Source organism: Thalassophryne amazonica, chromosome 16 (genome assembly GCF_902500255.1).
Source record: "Thalassophryne amazonica chromosome 16, fThaAma1.1, whole genome shotgun sequence".
NCBI classification, from domain to species: domain Eukaryota; kingdom Metazoa; phylum Chordata; class Actinopteri; order Batrachoidiformes; family Batrachoididae; genus Thalassophryne; species Thalassophryne amazonica.
This window is the reverse complement of record NC_047118.1, coordinates 47,824,781-47,843,889: the sequence shown is the minus strand read 5'-3', so window position 1 is coordinate 47,843,889 and position 19,109 is coordinate 47,824,781. Positions and strand designations below refer to the sequence as shown.

The 19,109-nt window shown below is 46.1% G+C and overlaps 1 protein-coding gene across 4 annotated transcripts in view; it reads right to left on the bottom strand.

Annotated features, from left to right (window-relative positions):
* LOC117528585 overlaps nt 1–11,777 on the bottom strand; it is a 52,686-nt gene extending 40,909 nt beyond the window's left edge. For all 4 annotated transcript variants that reach the window (XM_034191212.1, XM_034191213.1, XM_034191214.1 and 1 more), the window contains exon 1: nt 11,721–11,777. The gene's annotated coding sequence lies outside the window, so the exon portion shown is untranslated. The remainder of the gene's footprint in view (nt 1–11,720) is intronic.
* Nucleotides 11,778–19,109: the final 7,332 nt, after the last annotated feature.

Below are 19,109 nucleotides of genomic sequence, written 5' to 3'. Positions count from 1 at the left end.
CTAAACACAGAAAATCCAGTGGTCGTTCAAAGGTCTCCCCCCTCCCCCGTCACCCGAAGCTTACATTAGCCCCCCGGAACCGTACGGGGGTTGTGTCGAAACGTGCGCAGACTTCTTGACGCAGTGCGCGCTTGTTTTTTTTTCGCAACGCACCATGATGTACGCGTCAGACCACAGCCGGGTGGCTTATGTAATTAATTTGCTTCGGGGCAAGATGGCACTAGATGGCACCCTACTACCAGAAATCACACACCAGACACAGCCTTTAACTTTGGTTGTCTCTAGAAATCACAGGGAGGAGTTTGTGTTCTTTGTAACACCTTCTACCTCCAGGATTATTTGGGGATTTCCATGGATGGTTAAGCGCAATCCCCGGATTGACTGGCCGTCTGGGGTTGTGGCTCAATGGAGCAAAACCTGCCACCGGGAGTGTTTAAGATCCTCGGTGCCACCCGGCGATGAAGTTAAAGAGGAGGTCAGAGTCCCCCCAATCTTACGGAGGTGCCGGCTGAGTATCATGACCTTGCTGATGTCTTCAGCAAGGATCTGGCACTCACCCTGCCCCCGCATCGACCGTATGATTGTGCCATTGATTTGGTTCCAGGAGCTGAGTACCCGTCCAGCAGACTGTACAACCTCTCACGTCCTGAACGCGAATCAATGGAGACCTACATCCAGGACTCATTAGCTGCCGGGCTAATCCGAAATTCTTCATCTCCGTTAGGTGCAGGTTTCTTTTTTGTGGGCAAGAAGGACGGCGGTCTCCGTCCATGCATTGATTATAGAGGGCTGAACGAGATCACGGTTTGCAACTGATACCCGTTACCTCTACTGGATTCAGTGTTCACACCTCTGCATGGAGCCAAAATATTCACAAAACTGGATCTTAGAAATGCTTATCATCTGGTTCGGATACGGAAGGGAGATGAGTGGAAGACGGCATTTAACACCCCCTTAGGTCACTTTGAGTACCTGGTCATGCCGTTCGGCCTCACCAACGCCCCCGCGACGTTCCAAGCTTTAGTTAACGACGTTCTGCGGGATTTCCTGCACCGATTCGTCTTCGTATATCTAGACGACATCCTCATCTTCTCCCTGGACTCTGAGACTCATGTTAAGCATGTCCGTCAGGTCCTGCAGCAGTTATTGGAGAACCGGCTGTTTGTGAAGGCCGAGAAGTGTGAGTTCTACCGCACTTCTTTGTCCTTCCTGGGGTTTATCATCTCCTCCAACTCCATCGCACCCGATTCGGCTAAGGTAGCGGCGGTGAGAGATTGGCCCCAACCGGTAAATCGTAGGAAGCTGCAACAGTTCCTAGGGTTCGCCAATTTTTACAGGAGGTTCATTAAGGGCTATAGTCAGGTAGTCAGTCCCCTTACAGCCCTGACCTCCACAAAAGTCCCCTTCACCTGGTCGGATCGGTGCAAAGCCGCGTTTAGGGAGTTGAAACACCAGTTTTCGACTGCACCAGTTCTGGTGCAGCCCGATCCTAACCACCAGTTCATTGTTGAAGTGGATGCCTCTGACTCAGGAATAGGAGCTGTGCTGTCCCAGAGCAGGAAGTCTGATAGTGTTCTCCACCTTGTGCTTACTTCTCCCGCAGGTTAACCCCCGCTGAACGGAACTATGACGTTGGCAATCGGGAACTCCTGGCGGTGAAAGAGGCCCTCGAGGAGTGGAGACATCTGTTGGAGGGAGCTGTGGTCCCATTTGTTTTTCTCGCTGACCATCGGAACATGGAATACATCCAGACCGCTAAGCGTCTGAACCCCAGACAAGCCCAATGGTCACTGTTTTTCGGACACTTCAACTTTAAGATCACCTATCGCCCCGGGATCAAGAACATCCGGTCTGACGCCCTGTCCCGGGTGCATGAAGAGGAAGTTGGAGCAAGGCTGTTGGACCCACTGGACACCATATACTGGAATCCACTATCGTCGCAGCCCTCACGTGGGACGTGGAGGGAGTGGTCAGGGAGGCCCTGACGCGACACCCAGATCCCGGAGGTGGTCCTCCCAACAGGCTGTACGTCCCACCAGATGCTCGGACTGCCGTATTGGACTTCTGCCACGGTTCCAAGCTCTCCTGCCATCCAGGGGTGCGAAGAACCGTGGCAGTGGTCCGGCAGCGGTTCTGGTGGGCGTCAGTCGAAGCCGACACTAGGGACTACATCCGGGCATGTACCATCTGCGCCAGGGGCAAGGCTACACACCAGCCAGAAAAGGGGCTCCTCCAGCCATTGCCTGTGCCTCGTCGCCCCTGGTCTCACATAGGAGTGGACTTCGTCACGGGTCTCCCTGCATCCCAGGGTAAGACTGGGACGCAGGGAGTCTGGGACACTATGTCCCGACGGACATAGTGTCAGACCGTGGTCCTCAGTTCTCCTCGCAGGTCTTGAGGAGCTTCTGTAAGGAGCTGGGGGCCACGGTAAGCCTGTCGTCTGGGTACCACCCTCAAACAAACAGTCAAGCAGAGCGGGCTAACCAGGACCTAGAACAAGCCTTAAGGTGTGTCACATCTGCGCACCCGACGGCATGGAGTCAACACCTGGCCTGGATCGAGTACGCACACAACAGCCAAGTGTCGTCCTGTACCAGCCTCTCCCCGTTCGAGGTCTGCTTGGGGTATCAACCCCCGTTGTTTCCAGCTGTCGAGGGAGAGGTCGAGGTGCCCTCGGTCCAGGCCCACCTCAGGAGATGCCGTCGGGTGTGGAAGAAAGCCCGCTCTGCTCTCCTGAAGGCCCGGACACGGGCTAAGGACCATGTGGACCGCCGATGAGCCCCAGCCCTAGCTTATCAGCCCGGGCAGGAGGTTTGGCTATCCAATAAAAACATCCCTCTTCAGACCGACTCACCAAAGCTCACCGACCATTACATTGGACTGTTTAAGATAAGTGATCAGCCCCGCCGCTGTGAAGCTTCAACTCCCTGCTTCACTGCTGATTCACCCTGTTTTTCACGTCTCCAAAATCAAACCGTATCACACATCGGACCTCTGCACCCCCGGACCGGTGCGCCTCCTGCCCGCATCATCGACGGCAAACCGGCGTGGACCGTCAGGAAGCTCTTGGATGTACGTTGGAGGGGTCTGGGGTACCAGTACCTGGTAGACTGGGAGGGTTATGGCCCAGAAGAACGCTCCTGGGTGAAGAGGAGCTTCATTTTGGATCCCGCCCTCCTGGCGGATTTCTACAGGGAACACCCCGACAAGCCGGGTCGGGTGCCAGGAGGCGCCCGTTGAGGGGGGGGTCCTGTTGTGTGGGCCGCCGAAGAGGAGGTAATGCTGGCCCACCACCAGATGGCGCCCTGCCATGCTGGCACCTTTTGCCCGGCAGAGGGCGCACGGACCGGTTGGATCCTCCAGGTGCACCGTTTTGGCTGTCAGCTGCCAGTCATTATTCATCACCACATCCATAAGAACCTGGGAGAGACACCATAACTCTGCCGAGTTATCAGCTTACCACGCAGGTAAACTTTCTCAGCCGTTTTGTGCCATTCGCACATTCATTGTTTATGAAGTCTTTGCAGTTGTGACTTATACTTGCAGCTTGTAGCCGAGTTTGTGGAAGTTGGAGGAGTTGGCGTCTCCACTCCTCACTTTTGACTTACTAAGTATAACAATTGACACTGCACGTCCTCCAGTTTTTCCTCTGCACTCTGGGAGTATCTGGATTTATTCCTACAAGAGGATTACTGTGAGTTGCTGACTGTTTGCTGGGTGTTCACACACCCACCCTTAACCTGTTTTTGTTCCTGCCAGCAGTACCGGGTCTGACAGCCACGAGCGGTGGCCACCTGGGGGAATTGGCGGCTCTGGTGTGTTGCAGGTCTCCGTTGGCGGTGGAACTTCATGGGTTCCGGCTCTCCTCTGCATAGGCGTCTCCTACCCTCGGGCCTGCCCACGCGTCACCTTTTTGATTACTGATTGACTGAAGCGTATTTGGTTTTGTTTGCACATTTGCATAATAAATTGTCATTTATTTGACTTCCTATTGGCCGTTCATTTACGCCCCCTGGCGTGGGTCCGTGCACTTCACTTTCCCAACACAGATCTCACGATCTGCCTGGGATCGGGGCTGATTAAGTCTAAGAAATATTCAATGACTTGGAAATGTTTATGTATCCATCCCCTGACTTTTGTCAAGAGAACTGACTGTAAAAATGATTAATGAATTCCAGGGTTGGGAGGGTTACTTTAAAAATATATTCCGATGCAGTTACTAGTTACCTGTTGAAAAATGTAATCAGTAACATAATCCAAGTACCATAATAATAAAGTAATGTAATTTGATTACTTTCAATTACTTCTGGATTACTCCAATATCAAATATGCTAATACAGACAAAAGAAACTAAATAGAAATAGTCTTGACTACATAGTACAGTTTATTAAGCAAAAATAAAACTGTTTCTTTTACATGGCATGCTGTTTTACTTCACATTATGAATTAAGAGCACCAACAATATTGTTTTAAACACACCCAGTGTTCACCTGCTAAATTTTCAACAAAAAATGCCAAACAAATGAAGGATAATGAAAACTCAGGTGTGTGCGGATGAATTTGTAATTAAAAGTGGCTTGCAGAACAATATACAAAACAAAAAAAAAGTCTACTACTTGTTCAGTAAATTCGCACCATGTTTAACATATCAGTCCACGTATTGAACTTTCAAAATAAGAACAACAGCACAATGAAAACCATTAAGTAAATACTGTCAGTAAGGAGGCGTGGTCGCCATTTTAATTCTGGGCAAGTTAGTGATTTGCGTGCATAGAAGTTCAAGAAACAGGTGGAATATGCCGGAAAGCTGCGCATGTTGGCAAAGCCACAAACAGAGGAACAAGGGAGACAATATTTCCTTCCATAAGTAAGTGGTTTTGGTTCTTCTTGTCACTTTATCCATGATATTTGCCTCGCTTGCCTCTACTGGTGGTTGGCTCTCACTGCGGTATTGTAACACTTCCTGTTCCGGAGCACAGCGGTGTTTTGCTGTATCTGTTAGCTGTTTAATCTGCGCAGTTAGATTGATCTAGTTATCTAGATTACGATTTGTTTCCCAGTGTAATCTTTACATGCCTTAACTAAAGCACTCCTTCTGCTGAATCACCTCTAAATTATTTACACATTATTCACTTTGCGTGTTTTTAGGAATCCGCTAGCTTAGCATAGCTACTAGCTCTTAGCCGATTTAGCATGGCGGCTTCTCCTGTCTCTCCCGCACTTTTCTGCTCTGGGTGTGAAATGTTTAGTTATTCCTCGACCTCCTTTAGCAGTAACGGTACTTGTAATAAGTGTAGCTTATTCGTAGCTTTGGAGGCCAGGCTGGGCGAATTGGAGACTCGGCTCCGCACCGTGGAAAATTCTACAGCTAGCCAGGCCCCTGTAGTCGGTGTGGACCAAGGTAGCTTAGCCGCCATTAGTTCCCCCCTGGCAGATCCCGAGCAGCCGGGAAAGCAGGCCGACTGGGTGACTGTGAGGAGGAAGCGTAGCCCTAAACAGAAGCCCCGTGTACACCGCCAACCCGTTCACATTTCTAACCGTTTTTCCCCACTCGACGACACACCCGCTGAGGATCAAACTCTGGTTATTGGCGACTCTGTTTTGAGAAATGTGAAGTTAGCGACACCAGCAACCATAGTCAATTGTCTTCCGGGGGCCAGAGCAGGCGACATTGAAGGAAATTTGAAACTGCTGGCTAAGGCTAAGCGTAAATTTGGCAAGACTGTAATTCACGTCGGCAGTAATGACACCCGGTTACGCCAATCGGAGGTCACTAAAATTAACATTAAATCGGTGTGTAACTTTGCAAAAACAATGTCAGACTCTGTAGTTTTCTCTGGGCCCCTCCCCAATCAGACCGGGAGTGACATGTTTAGCCGCATGTTCTCCTTGAATTGCTGGCTGTCTGAGTGGTGTCCAAAAAATGAGGTGGGCTTCATAGATAATTGGCAAAGCTTCTGGGGAAAACCTGGTCTTGTTAGGAGAGACGGCAGCCATCCCACTTCGGATGGAGCAGCTCTCATTTCTAGAAATCTGGCCAATTTTCTTAAATCCTCCAAACCGTGACTATCCAGGGTTGGGACCAGGAAGCAGAGTTGTAGTCTTACACACCTCTCTGCAGCTTCTCTCCCCCTGCCATCCCCTCATTACCCCATCCCCGTAGAGACGGTGCCTGCTCCCAGACTACCAATAACCAGCAAAAATCTATTTAAGCATAAAAATTCAAAAAGAAAAAATAATATAGCACCTTCAACTGCACCACAGACTAAAACAGTTAAATGTGGTCTATTAAACATTAGGTCTCTCTCTTCTAAGTCACTGTTGGTAAATGATATAATAATTGATCAACATATTGATTTATTCTGCCTTACAGAAACCTGGTTACAGCAGGATGAATATGTTAGTTTAAATGAGTCAACACCCCCGAGTCACACTAACTGTCAGAATGCTCGTAGCACGGGCCGGGGCGGAGGATTAGCAGCAATCTTCCATTCCAGCTTATTAATTAATCAAAAACCCAGACAGAGCTTTAATTCATTTGAAAGCTTGACTCTTAGTCTTGTCCATCCAAATTGGAAGTCCCAAAAACCAGTTTTATTTGTTGTTATCTATCGTCCTCCTGGTCGTTACTGTGAGTTTCTCTGTGAATTTTCAGACCTTTTGTCTGACTTAGTGCTTAGCTCAGATAAGATAATTATAGTGGGCGATTTTAACATCCACACAGATGCTGAGAATGACAGCCTCAACACTGCATTTAATCTATTATTAGACTCTATTGGCTTTGCTCAAAAAGTAAATGAGTCCACCCACCACTTTAATCATATCTTAGATCTTGTTCTGACTTATGGTATGGAAATAGAAGACTTAACAGTATTCCCTGAAAACTCCCTTCTGTCTGATCATTTCTTAATAACATTTACATTTACTCTGATGGACTACCCAGCAGTGGGGAATAAGTTTCATTACACTAGAAGTCTTTCAGAAAGCGCTGTAACTAGGTTTAAGTATATGATTCCTTCTTTATGTTCTCTAATGCCATATACCAACACAGTGCAGAGTAGCTACCTAAACTCTGTAAGTGAGATAGAGTATCACGGCAATAGTTTTACATCCTCATTGAAGACAACTTTGGATGCTGTAGCTCCTCTGAAAAAGAGAGCTTTAAATCAGAAGTGCCTGACTCCGTGGTATAACTCACAAACTCGTAGCTTAAAGCAGATAACCCGTAAGTTGGAGAGGAAATGGCGTCTCACTAATTTAGAAGATCTTCACTTAGCGTGGAAAAAGAGTCTGTTGCTCTATAAAAAAGCCCTCCGTAAAGCTAGGACATCTTTCTACTCATCACTAATTGAAGAAAATAAGAACAACCCCAGGTTTCTTTTCAGCACTGTAGCCAGGCTGACAAAGAGTCAGAGCTCTATTGAGCTGAGTATTCCATTAACTTTAACTAGTAATGACTTCATGACTTTCTTTGCTAACAAAATTTTAACTATTAGAGAAAAAATTACTCATAACCATCCCAAAGACGTATCGTTATCTTTGGCTGCTTTCAGTGAGGCCGGTATTTGGTTAGACTCTCTCTCCGATTGTTCTGTCTGAGTTATTTTCATTAGTTACTTCATCCAAACCATCAACATGTTTATTAGACCCCATTCCTACCAGGCTGCTCAAGGAAGCCCTACCATTATTTAATGCTTCGATCTTAAATATGATCAATCTATCTTTGTTAGTTGGCTATGTACCACAGGTTTTTAAGGTGGCAGTAATTAAACCATTACTTAAAAAGCCATTACTTGACCCAGCTATCTTAGCTAATTATAGGCCAATCTCCAACCTTCCTTTTCTCTCAAAAATTCTTGAAAGGGTAGTTGTAAAACAGCTAACTGATCATCTGCAGAGGAATGGTCTATTTGAAGAGTTTCAGTCAGGTTTTAGAATTCATCATAGTACAGAAACAGCATTAGTGAAGGTTACAAATGATCTTCTTATGGCCTCAGACAGCGGACTCATCTCTGTGCTTGTTCTGTTAGACCTCAGTGCTGCTTTTGATACTGTTGACCATAAAATTTTATTACAGAGATTAGAGCATGCCATAGGTATTAAAGGCACTGCGCTGCGGTGGTTTGAATCATATTTGTCTAATAGATTAAAATTTGTTCATGTAAATGGGGAATCTTCTTCACAGACTAAAGTTAATTATGGAGTTCCACAAGGTTCTGTGCTAGGACCAATTTTATTCACTTTATACATGCTTAAACTCAGATAAAACTGAAGTTATTGTACTTGGCCCCACAAATCTTAGAAACATGGTGTCTAACCAGATCCTTACTCTGGATGGCATTACCCTGAGCTCTAGTAATACTGTGAGAAATCTTGGAGTCATTTTTGATCAGGATATGTCATTCAAAGCGCATATTAAACAAATATGTAGGACTGCTTTTTTGCATTTAGAGCAATATCTCTAAAAATCAGAAAGCTCTTGTCTCAGAGTGATGCTGAAAAACTAATTCATGCATTTATTTCCTCTAGGCTGGACTATTGTAATTCATTATTATCAGGTTGTCCTAAAAGTTCCCTAAAAAGCCTTCAGTTAATTCAAAATGCTGCAGCTAGAGTACTGACGGGGACTAGAAGGAGAGAGCATATCTCACCCATATTGGCCTCTCTTCATTGGCTTCCTGTTAATTCTAGAATAGAATTTAAAATTCTTCTTCTTACTTATAAGGTTTTGAATAATCAGGTCCCATCTTATCTTAGGGACCTCGTAGTACCATATCACCCCAATAGAGCGCTTCGCTCTCAGACTGCAGGCTTACTTGTAGTTCCTAGGGTTTGTAAGAGTAGAATGGGAGGCAGAGCCTTCAGCTTTCAGGCTCCTCTCCTGTGGAACCAGCTCCCAATTCAGATCAGGGAGACAGACACCCTCTCTACTTTTAAGATTAAGCTTAAAACTTTCCTTTTTGCTAAAGCTTATAGTTAGGGCTGGATCAGGTGACCCTGAACCATCCCTTAGTTATGCTGCTATAGATGTAGACTGCTGGGGGGTTCCCATGATGCATTGTTTCTTTCTCTTTTTGCTCTGTATGCACCACTCTGCATTTAATCATTAGTGATCGATCTCTGCTCCCCTCCACAGCATGTCTTTTTCCTGGTTCTCTCCCTCAGCCCCAACCAGTCCCAGCAGAAGACTGCCCCTCCCTGAGCCTGGTTCTGCTGGAGGTTTCTTCCTGTTAAAAGGGAGTTTTTCCTTCCCACTGTAGCCAAGTGCTTGCTCACAGGGGGTCGTTTTGACCGTTGGGGTTTTACATAATTATTGTATGGCCTTGCCTTACAATATAAAGCGCCTTGGGGCAACTGTTTGTTGTGATTTGGCGCTATATAAAAAAAATTGATTGATTGATTGATTGATTGATATTTGGATGATAAACAGCTGTATGTGTCCTGCTGTACCTGTGTCGCCGATGACACGGACCATTAACTCTTCACTTATGTCTAGTTGATATTTTCCACGGCTAGACCAATGTCTAGTTAAAATACTTGTCATTAGTGATTAAAATTGTTCGACAAGACTGGGGATTTTTTTTTAAATTTGCACCTTAAAATAATGATATTATATTGACCCGCGCTGTGCCGCTCACCGTCAAACCCACACATAGAAACGTGTAGCCACACCACTGACTTCATGAATGAAACTCGGTCAAGAAAGGATAATTGTGTAAAAATATAATATATATATATAAATGTAATGGTTTTAGGAGCTGCGCTGAACAGCAGCTGCTGCAGGACACCTCAACTCAGCAGCTTGAACAGCGCAGATCCGTGTAACTTTCAACACTAATATTTGGGAATGTGTGTGAGTGTCAGAGTAAGTTTAATACTTTCCTGACATAATTTAATGTAATTTAATTTTACTGGCTCAATATCCAGGTCAAAATGGCATTTTAACATATTTTGTGAGCATTTTTCTGTGTGTCCAGTCTCAGATCTCCATTGAAAATGCATTAACATCCGGGTACTTCATCAATATTTTGCCCGGTTAGGATACGTCATGTCGCTGTTCATGAAGGGACGGTACGACAGCCCAAGTCCCTTCATCATGTCCACAAGGCTGGGGAAGTTTGTTGAGTGAGCAATCTCGTTCTGGGTTAGCCAGTACATGGCCCTCAGTGAGGCAGTCGGAGTCCGTGGACATTTTTAAGTCAAGATTTTATTCTCTTTCTTATGAGTAGTTTTTATTTTGTTATGTTTTATTCTTTTACTTCTGTTTTTAATTAGGTATTTGATTTTTTTTATTTTTATTTATTTATTTTAATTTTTGTTGAACTGTTCTGTGTGAGGCACCTTGAGATGGCTTTTGTTGTAATTTGGCGCTTTATAAGCTGATTAAATTGAAATTGAACAACATTTTATTGAGTCTTAAAGTAAATAAATATGACATTGGTTACTGGATCCTTAAACTCTGGACATAATAAACTCTACATGGTGGATCCTTGATCTCTGGACATAAACAGAAATAAAATCTGTTAGTTTTTGTCAAAAGCATTTCTTTCAGACATTATTATTGGCATGAATGTCTTTCCATACCTATGAGCTGAGCTCTTGCAGATGTGCTGCAGGTCAGGTTTATAAAGAATGCAGGACGTCTCATTTTTGGAGGAAAAAACGTTTTAGTCGATCGTAGTTTGTCTGTATTGCAACGTTTGTAAGAGATGTCATTGTATTTAAAGCGGCGATTCGTTTTGAAGTTATTAATTCAGCCGCGCAGCGTTTAAAGCTGTGACAAAACGGAGGACGATTCTCGTTTCTCGACTGCAATAAGACCAGAGTCCCAGTTAGGGACTTTAATCCACACAAAAGTGACTCATGATATTTTAATGGCTTTGAGAGGTGTTAAGAAGTGGACTTACCGCGGTTTATTACAGACGCTGTATTGAAAACGGGCTGTAACGCAAGTTTGCGCTAGCTAGAACCCTGGATAATATCATAAAATGCATTAAAGTTATAATCCTGCGAAGTAATCCCTATTTTTACTAAATATACCAGTAATCTGAATAGCCACGTCTTTTTTCCTTTTTCTATAACTGTAGCGGAATACAGTTTCCTTTTTTTTGTATCCTAATTACGTAACGCCGTTACATGTATTCCTTTACTCCCCAATTAGCCTGATGAATTCTTACATTTAGAATAAACTGCCAGGTGCATTTTTTCCTTGTAAGCCTTAAATGTAGTAATGGATATATATGGACAAATAAAATAAAGTTAACCACACAAAATATGAAATACGTATGTTGGTTTCATATAGAAGTTAAAGAAAATGTCAGGGTCATTATGCCCCCCCCCCCCCAAAAAACACGTATAATCCAAACTTTTCTGATTTGGGTTGCGTTAAAAAATGGAAACACTTTATATCGAATATCATCTAACCTAACCTCGGTTATCAACACGTGGATCCACAGCGGAATTGCTTTGATGACCACGAGAGAAAAGGAGAGAAGCCAAAAGAAGACAAGAAAAAAAAAACACTCGTGAAAAGTTTCCCGCGTGTCTGTGCAGACAGCAGTAAATAAACAAACAAACCCCACGAGGCTTTTTCTTTCCAGGCACCGCAGCGGGACTCGGTGTCACTGTCAGAATACAGCTTAAAGTCACGTTGCTGTCTCAGAGATCAAATACACAGACAAATATCATGACACACAGAAATCCCACGGAGACGCACTTACCTCGGTGTGCTCTCTGCTTGTCCTCTGCTACAATCTGCGCTCATAGGTTCCCCTTTATTCTGGGTGTGGTTACCAATAATGGATCCGTCTTTGTCCCCGTTTTACTTTCACTTTCCACTTATAAACAGCCAACAAATGATCACTTCCTCCTGCATAGTCTTCACACAGTCACATTCATTTCTTATCTCTGCCACTGAGGGGGAAAATACAGGGGAAACCACCGAAACCAACAGATGAGTGAGAGAGAAAGTGTCTGGGTTTGGTGAATTGAAAACCTTAAAATGGACCATAGGTGTGAATGTGTCTGTCTGTGGTCCTGCCATAGATTGGGTCCTGTTCGGGGTGTACCTCACCTCTCTCACTTTGGGTCCTGTTCGGGGCGTACCTCACCTCTCTCACTTTGGGTCCTGTTCGGGGTGTACCTCGCCTCTCTCACTTTAGGTCCTGTTCTCTCACATTGGGTTCTGTTCGGGGCGTACCTCGCCTCTCTCACATTGGGTCCTGTTCGGGCGTACGTCACCTCTCTTACATGGGGTCCTGTTCGGGGTGTACGTCACCTCTCTCACTTTGGGTCCTGTTTGGGGTGTACCTCGCCTCTCTCACATTGGGTCCTATTCTCTCACATTGGGTCCTGTTCGGGGCATACCTCACCTCTCTCATATTGGGTCCTGTTGGGGGCGTACCTCGCCTGTCTCACTTTGGGTCCTGTTCAGGATGTACCCCATCAAATAACCAGAACTGATTTTAAATGTGTCAGAGGCAGTGTTGCCACAGTTACTTTGAAAAAGTAATCCAATTACTGATTACCCCTTGAAAAAGTAACTTAGTTACTTTACTGATTACCCACTTTCAAAAGTAACTAAGTTAGATTACTTTATTCGGCAGCTGCCTTACAACACCCCCCCCCCCCCCCCAAAAAAAAACCGTTTTGCCAATACTCACTTTATAGTCACCCTTTCTTGACTTCAATGATCATAAATGTTTGTTTTATAAAAAAATTAAATAAAGACATCTTTCTTTAACAGTCGACGGTGTTGTAATGGTAAAACTTGCAATTTCTAACCTACATTGTTGATAAATGTAACTATTAAATTCATTCTAACATTTTTGTAAGATTTAAATTCTCTCTAAACATTTTAGTTGAAATTATAATGAATGAATGAATTTATTCGGCACAGACAGATCCAAAAACAACAAGAAACTTACAAAGAAAGAAAATAATCCAACAACAAACCATGTGCCCAAAAGGGTGTAGGCAGAAGCAAAAGCTTGTAAAAGCGCACTCCTTTAACCAAAAAAATAAAAATTATAGATATGTGTATAAAATTATACATATATCCATGATAACTAATACAAAGCATAAAGTAATCCCTGAACTAAAATTTCAAAAACACAAACAACAGTGCACAACAAACAAAACAAAATCAATAACCCTAATTCATCATGCTATAACAAGTAATCAAATCATTTTTGCAGAGCCTTTTAAAGCCAACCAAATTAACAAGGGATTTTATGTTATCCGGGCAATTATTCCAAATATTAACACCTTTAACAGAAACACTGACTTTTTTATGGTAGTTCTAATCTTTGATTTCTGAAATAATGTTCCTCGCAAATTACTATAACTGGATTCCCTCATTTTAAACAGGTCCTGGACATGTTGTGGTAAAAGTTCATTTTTTTACTTTAAACATAATATGTATTATGATATAATCAATCAAATCCAAAAATATGCAAACAGACAAAATGCATTTGTTGGCTCACGATATGGTTTCTTACTAGTAATTCTTATAGCTTTCTTTTGAAGTAAAAATATAGGATTTGTATTAGTTTTGTAGCTGGTTCCCCAAACTTCAATACAGTAGGTCATGTATGGAACAAGTAATGAATGATCTAAGTAACAAATGTGTTGGGAGAGGAAGTCTGTTATGGTTTGGATGCGGATCGAGGAGTGATCCAGCGTCTGACTGAACCCAGCGTCAAATAACCAGAAGCAGTTCCAAAAGAAACAAGTTTTTTTTCCCTAGTGCTGTACATGAAATACTAAACAAAACTGGTGAGGTGAAGAGGCGGCGCGCTTTCTCAGCATCTCAATAGATCGGAGCCCGAACGTTTTGGACTCAGGAATTCCGCTGACACCCCCCCAGGTGGCTTTTCCCAGGACTGTACTCTGTGAAGGAGGAACAGAGGTGAGGTTATTCAACACTGTTACCACGAAATATTATTTAGAGGCACACTTATCAGCTACACGTTCAGGTCTGCTTTCGGATTTAGTTCAAAAGGGCTGCTGCTCACAGCTAGTGGAGGATAATCAATCCATGCGCCACTGCCGTGAGGAGCAAACCAGACAATTTTCACCAATATTTAATTATAGCTGCGCAAAAACACCAAATTACAATTACAGATAAGCCTTGCAGAATAATCACCTCTGACGTGTGCTGACCGCGTTTGCCTCTCACCCTCGTCCTCCTTCACAGGCACAATGTCAGAATCTGGAGTGGCCCTCAGCATCCCCAAACGATTGTCACATGGTTGTATTCTCCGGCAATTCAGCCCTGATCACTGCTGGCTTAAATGCAGCTCTTCATTTCTTCATTGGCACCAGCTGAGAGTCCTTAGATCTGCACGTGAATGCCACAGGTGTCGTAGATCGTCCTGATAGAGAGCCGCACGTGAGTGCAATAGGTGCAGCAGATCACCGTAACAGAGGTGAGAGACTCTTCTGCAGCACACTCTCCCCAGAGATCAGCCCCAAACCCCCTGGGAGGAAAATAAACACAAAAACAGCAAAACAATGCCCAGCCAACCCCCCCAACACACAACAGTACCCCCCGTCAACGGAAGCCTCCCGGCGACCGCACAGACCTACCCGAAACAGCCCCTCTCATCGGGGTCCAAAGCAGGAGGCGGACAGCAACGATGCCCCCAGAGTCCACAGCAGCAACAGGCCGGGAGATGCGGCTGGAAGGCCAGCTTGCATCAAAACAAAACACCCCCCAAACAACTCCAAAAGAGTCCCAACACAACCCCAACATAAAAAACAAAAACACAGGAACCCCCCCCCCCCCCCCCCCCAGAGAACACCACAAACACACCCCAGGAAGCACACTGGGAAAACACAAAAGAAAACAACACCCACCCCAACACCTCCCCAGGGGACCGTCCCATCAAACCCCTGGAAGGAAAGAGAACCGAAAGACACGGACGAACCCCAAAAACCCAATAAAGCCCCACAACACAAAATAACACAAGCTACAGTAAAAAAAAAAAAAAAACAATCAACACCCTCCCTCCAACATGTAGAGGTCAACTCCCCCCAGAGGACATTCTTGTCAACTCCGGGAGTAACAACCATGGCTGGGGCCATCCAGGAATCCCCAGGCGTATACGGGAGCCTTAACGCCTCCCAGAGGACCGTTCCATCAAACCCCAGAGGTGGAAAACAGGAGGACAAACATAAACAACATAAAAATCGCAAACCCCCAGGGGACCCCAAAAAACCACCCCAGGGGCAAATAAAAACAACGGGAAGCCCCGTTGACCTCCCCAGCACCCCGAAAGACCCCGGAACACCCCCAGAGTCTGTCGGCAGACACGTCGTGGCAATCGGCTCAGGACTACTGAGCCGGGGAAGACAACAGGCAAAATGTAACCCAGCCCCACCCCCAAAGGCAGGGGAAAACCGGCAATCCGGCCGGTGTCGTCCCTCCGACTATACTCCAGTCTACCGGGAGGGATGGACAGCGGAAAAGGCGTACGGCTCTGATCGGCCCCACCGCTCCGACTGAAGTATATTCCCACTGCCCCACACCCCAGTGACGCCAATGGCGAACGGTCAGAGGCTCACCGAGGCTGGGGTGGAACTGGGAATTAACTAAACCTAAATAAAGGCCCTGAAACCCCCCCCCCCAGGTGCAGAGGTTTTCTTGGGGATGCCCAGCATAACCAACCTGCACCACCCCACAACACTAAAGACGAACGGTCAGAAGTGTGTGAGGTTGGGGTTAGGGGACAGGGAAATAAAAACCAACAAAGCAAAACGACCCACACCACTAACAAAAATTAAACAACTATAAATAATAAAAACCCATGCTCACCTGAGCCCAAGCGAACTCCGATCAGCCAGCCTGTTCACTCCACCAGAACTGCCTCAAGTGCTGTACACAAAAATCAGTTCACAAAAAACTCCCCAATTATATCCCAAATAATTCCCAAAAAACACCTGGAGCCATATTACTGTCCTGTCTCCTGACACTCGTTTGACCGGGGTAATATGGCTGTTCTAACCCTTCCGAGTTGCATTGGCTCATCCACTAGAGGAGCTAGAGGTCCCGTCGGAGGAGTCTCAGTGGAGCGAAGAAGAGGCGGTCCGGACCTGTGTCGGGGAAAGCCCCGAGACACAAAACCCCGCTCGGACGTTCGCCCTCTCTCCCGTCCACGCTCCTTAATCCGATCATCTAGACGAATAACCAAGGATATCAACTCGTTTAAATCCTTCGGTTCGTCACGGACTACTAGCTCATCTTTCAGGGAATCATTCCACCCGTCTACAAACACCCCTCTCAAAGCGGCAGCGTTCCAACCGGATTGTGCAGAAAAGATTCGAAAATCCACAGAATAAGCAGCTGCGCTTCGCCGCCCCTGTCGGAGGTTCAGCAATCGTTGAACCACGGTATTTGTCTTTACCGGATAATCAAAAACCAAACGGAACTCACGGGAAAATTCATCAAAAGATTCTAGCAGTGATCATTTATTGCTCCACAACGCAGTGACCCATGCCAGCGCGTCCCCTCACAGCAGATTTGTAACATATGACACACGGCTGCTCTCAGAAGAGAAAGACGCCGGTCGCTGAGCAAAAACCAAAAAACACTGCATCAAAAACGGAGCACAAGTCTCCACATCTCCCGAATAAGGTTCCGGATGACATATAACCGGTTCAGGAGCTGAATCCCTGGACGGCGAACTTATCTGTACTGGGCTCGATGGAACCGGAGCTGCAACCGCAGGAAGCGAACTGCCTGCGCTACTAGCTCCGTAACACGTGCATCTGTCTGCTGAATTTGGATTGAAAGGTGCTATACCTCGCTCCCAAATCATCTCCAGGTGTTTCTGGACTTTTTCCTGAAAAGGAACTGCTCTGCCGCTGGGTCCATACGGAATGGCCGGAGAATTCTGTTATGGTTTGGACGCGGATTGAGGAGCGATCCAGCGTCTGACTGAACCCAGCGTCAATAACCAGAAGCAGTTCCAAAAGAAACAAGTGTTTATTTTATTATTTTTTTTCCCCTAGTGCTGTACATGAAATACTAAACAAAACTGGTGAGGTGAAGAGGCGGCGCGCTTTCTCAGTGTCTCAATAGATCGGAGCCTGAATGTTTTGGACTCAGGAATTCTGCCGACACCCCCCCAGGTGGTTTTTCCCAGGACTGTACTCTGTGAAGGAGGAACAGAGGTGAGGTTATTCAACACTGTTACCACGAAATATTATTTAGAGGCACACTTATCAGCTACACGTTCAGGTCTGCTTTCGGATTTAGTTCAAAAGGGCTGCTGCTCACAGCTAGTGGAGGATAATCAATCCGCGCGCCACTGCCGTGAGGAGCAAACCAGACAATTTTCACCAATATTTAATTATAGCTGCGCAAAAACGCCAAATTACAATTACAGATAAGCCTTGCAGAATAATCACCTCTGACGTGTGCTGACCGCGTTTGCCTCTCACCCTCGTTCTCCTTCACAGGCGCAATGTCAGAATCTGGAGCGGCCCTCAGCGTCCCCAAACGATCGTCACATGGTCATATTCTCCGGCAATTCAGCCCTGATCACTGCTGGCTTAAATGCAGCTCTTCATTTCTTCATTGGCACCAGCTGAGAGTTCTTAGATCTGCACGTGAATGCCACAGGTGTTGTAGATCGTCCTGATAGAGAGCCGCACGTGAGTGCAACAGGTGCAGCAGATCACCGTAACAGAGGTGAGAGACTCTTCTGCAGCACACTCTTCCCAGAGATCAGCCCCAAACCACCTGGGAGGAAAATAAACACAAAAACAGCAAAACAATGCCCAGCCAAACCCCCAACACACAACAAAGTCTTGTGCTTTATACAAAATGGCAATGACATTTTCGATTTAACATTTATATGCATTTTCCAACTAAGATAATTGTCAATAAAGACCCTAAGAAATTTAGTTTAATTTACAAGTGTTATGGTTCGGCTGTGAATGGAAGACAAAACCCAAGAGCTGGGACAAGAAGGTAGGTTAGAAAGAGATTTATTTACAATGAGTTCAAATACTGAGGATAAATGAGTCAAGTGCCCGGCTATCTAGCCGCATGGAGACTGGCCTGCTCAGCGGTGGAACCAGGGGAACCGCAGCCCAGATGTCTTCAGTTCAGGTGGAATGAGCCCGGAGCCAGGTGGCCACCTGCAAGTTGTCGACGTGACTGGGGAGGAGAGACAGATGAGTGAGTACTGAGCCAGTAACTTCCAGAAGAGATTCACACAGTCAATCAGTGATAAACTATTACAGCTGGGCAATTCTACGTTAACGGAATTACAATCTGACCTAATCTGTAGTCGTTAGAGGCAGTATGTCCAGATTTTGCTGCTGTTGTAATTCCGTTACCATAGAATTGCCCAGCTGGTCCAGATATGCAGTCGAGTGATTCAGTTCAGCGTCCAACCCCTCTCCAGGAGTTGGGTACCAGAGCCCAAGCTGTGCGTGGAGGTGAGCCCGACTATCTCGAGTCGGTATCTCTCAACCTCCCACACAAGCTCAGGCTCCTTCCCCCCCAGCGAGGTGATATTGCACGTCCCAACAGCCAGGGCTGTGAGCATGGACCGGGCCGCCGGGCCACCCGCCCTCGACCGCCACCCAATCCTCTCTGCACTCGACCCCCATGGCCCCCTCCGCAGGTGGTGAACCCACAGGAGGGTGGGCCCACTTCGCTCTTTTGGGCTGAGCCCAGCCGGGCCCCATGGGCTAAGGCCCGACCACCAGGCGCTCGCGCGCGAGCCCCAACCCCAGGCTTGGCTCCAGGGTGGGGCCCCGGCTCCGCCATACCGGGCTACGTCTCGGTCCTTGATTTTTAACTGCTCATGGAGGTTCTGAACTGCCCTTAGTCTGACCCATCACCTAGGACCTGTTTGCCTTGGGAGACCCTATAGGGAGCACAAAGCCCCCCGACAACATAGCTCCTAGGATCATCCAGGTACGCAAACTCCCCCACCACGATAAGGTGGCAGCTAGAGGGGGAGCGAGGGGAGCGAATCCAAGGTTTGAACGATGGTCAAACCTCGGATTCAGGAGGAGCAGTGTGGTTTTCGTCCTGGTCACGGCACACTAGACCAGCTCTATACGCTCCATCGGGTGCTCGAGGGTTCATG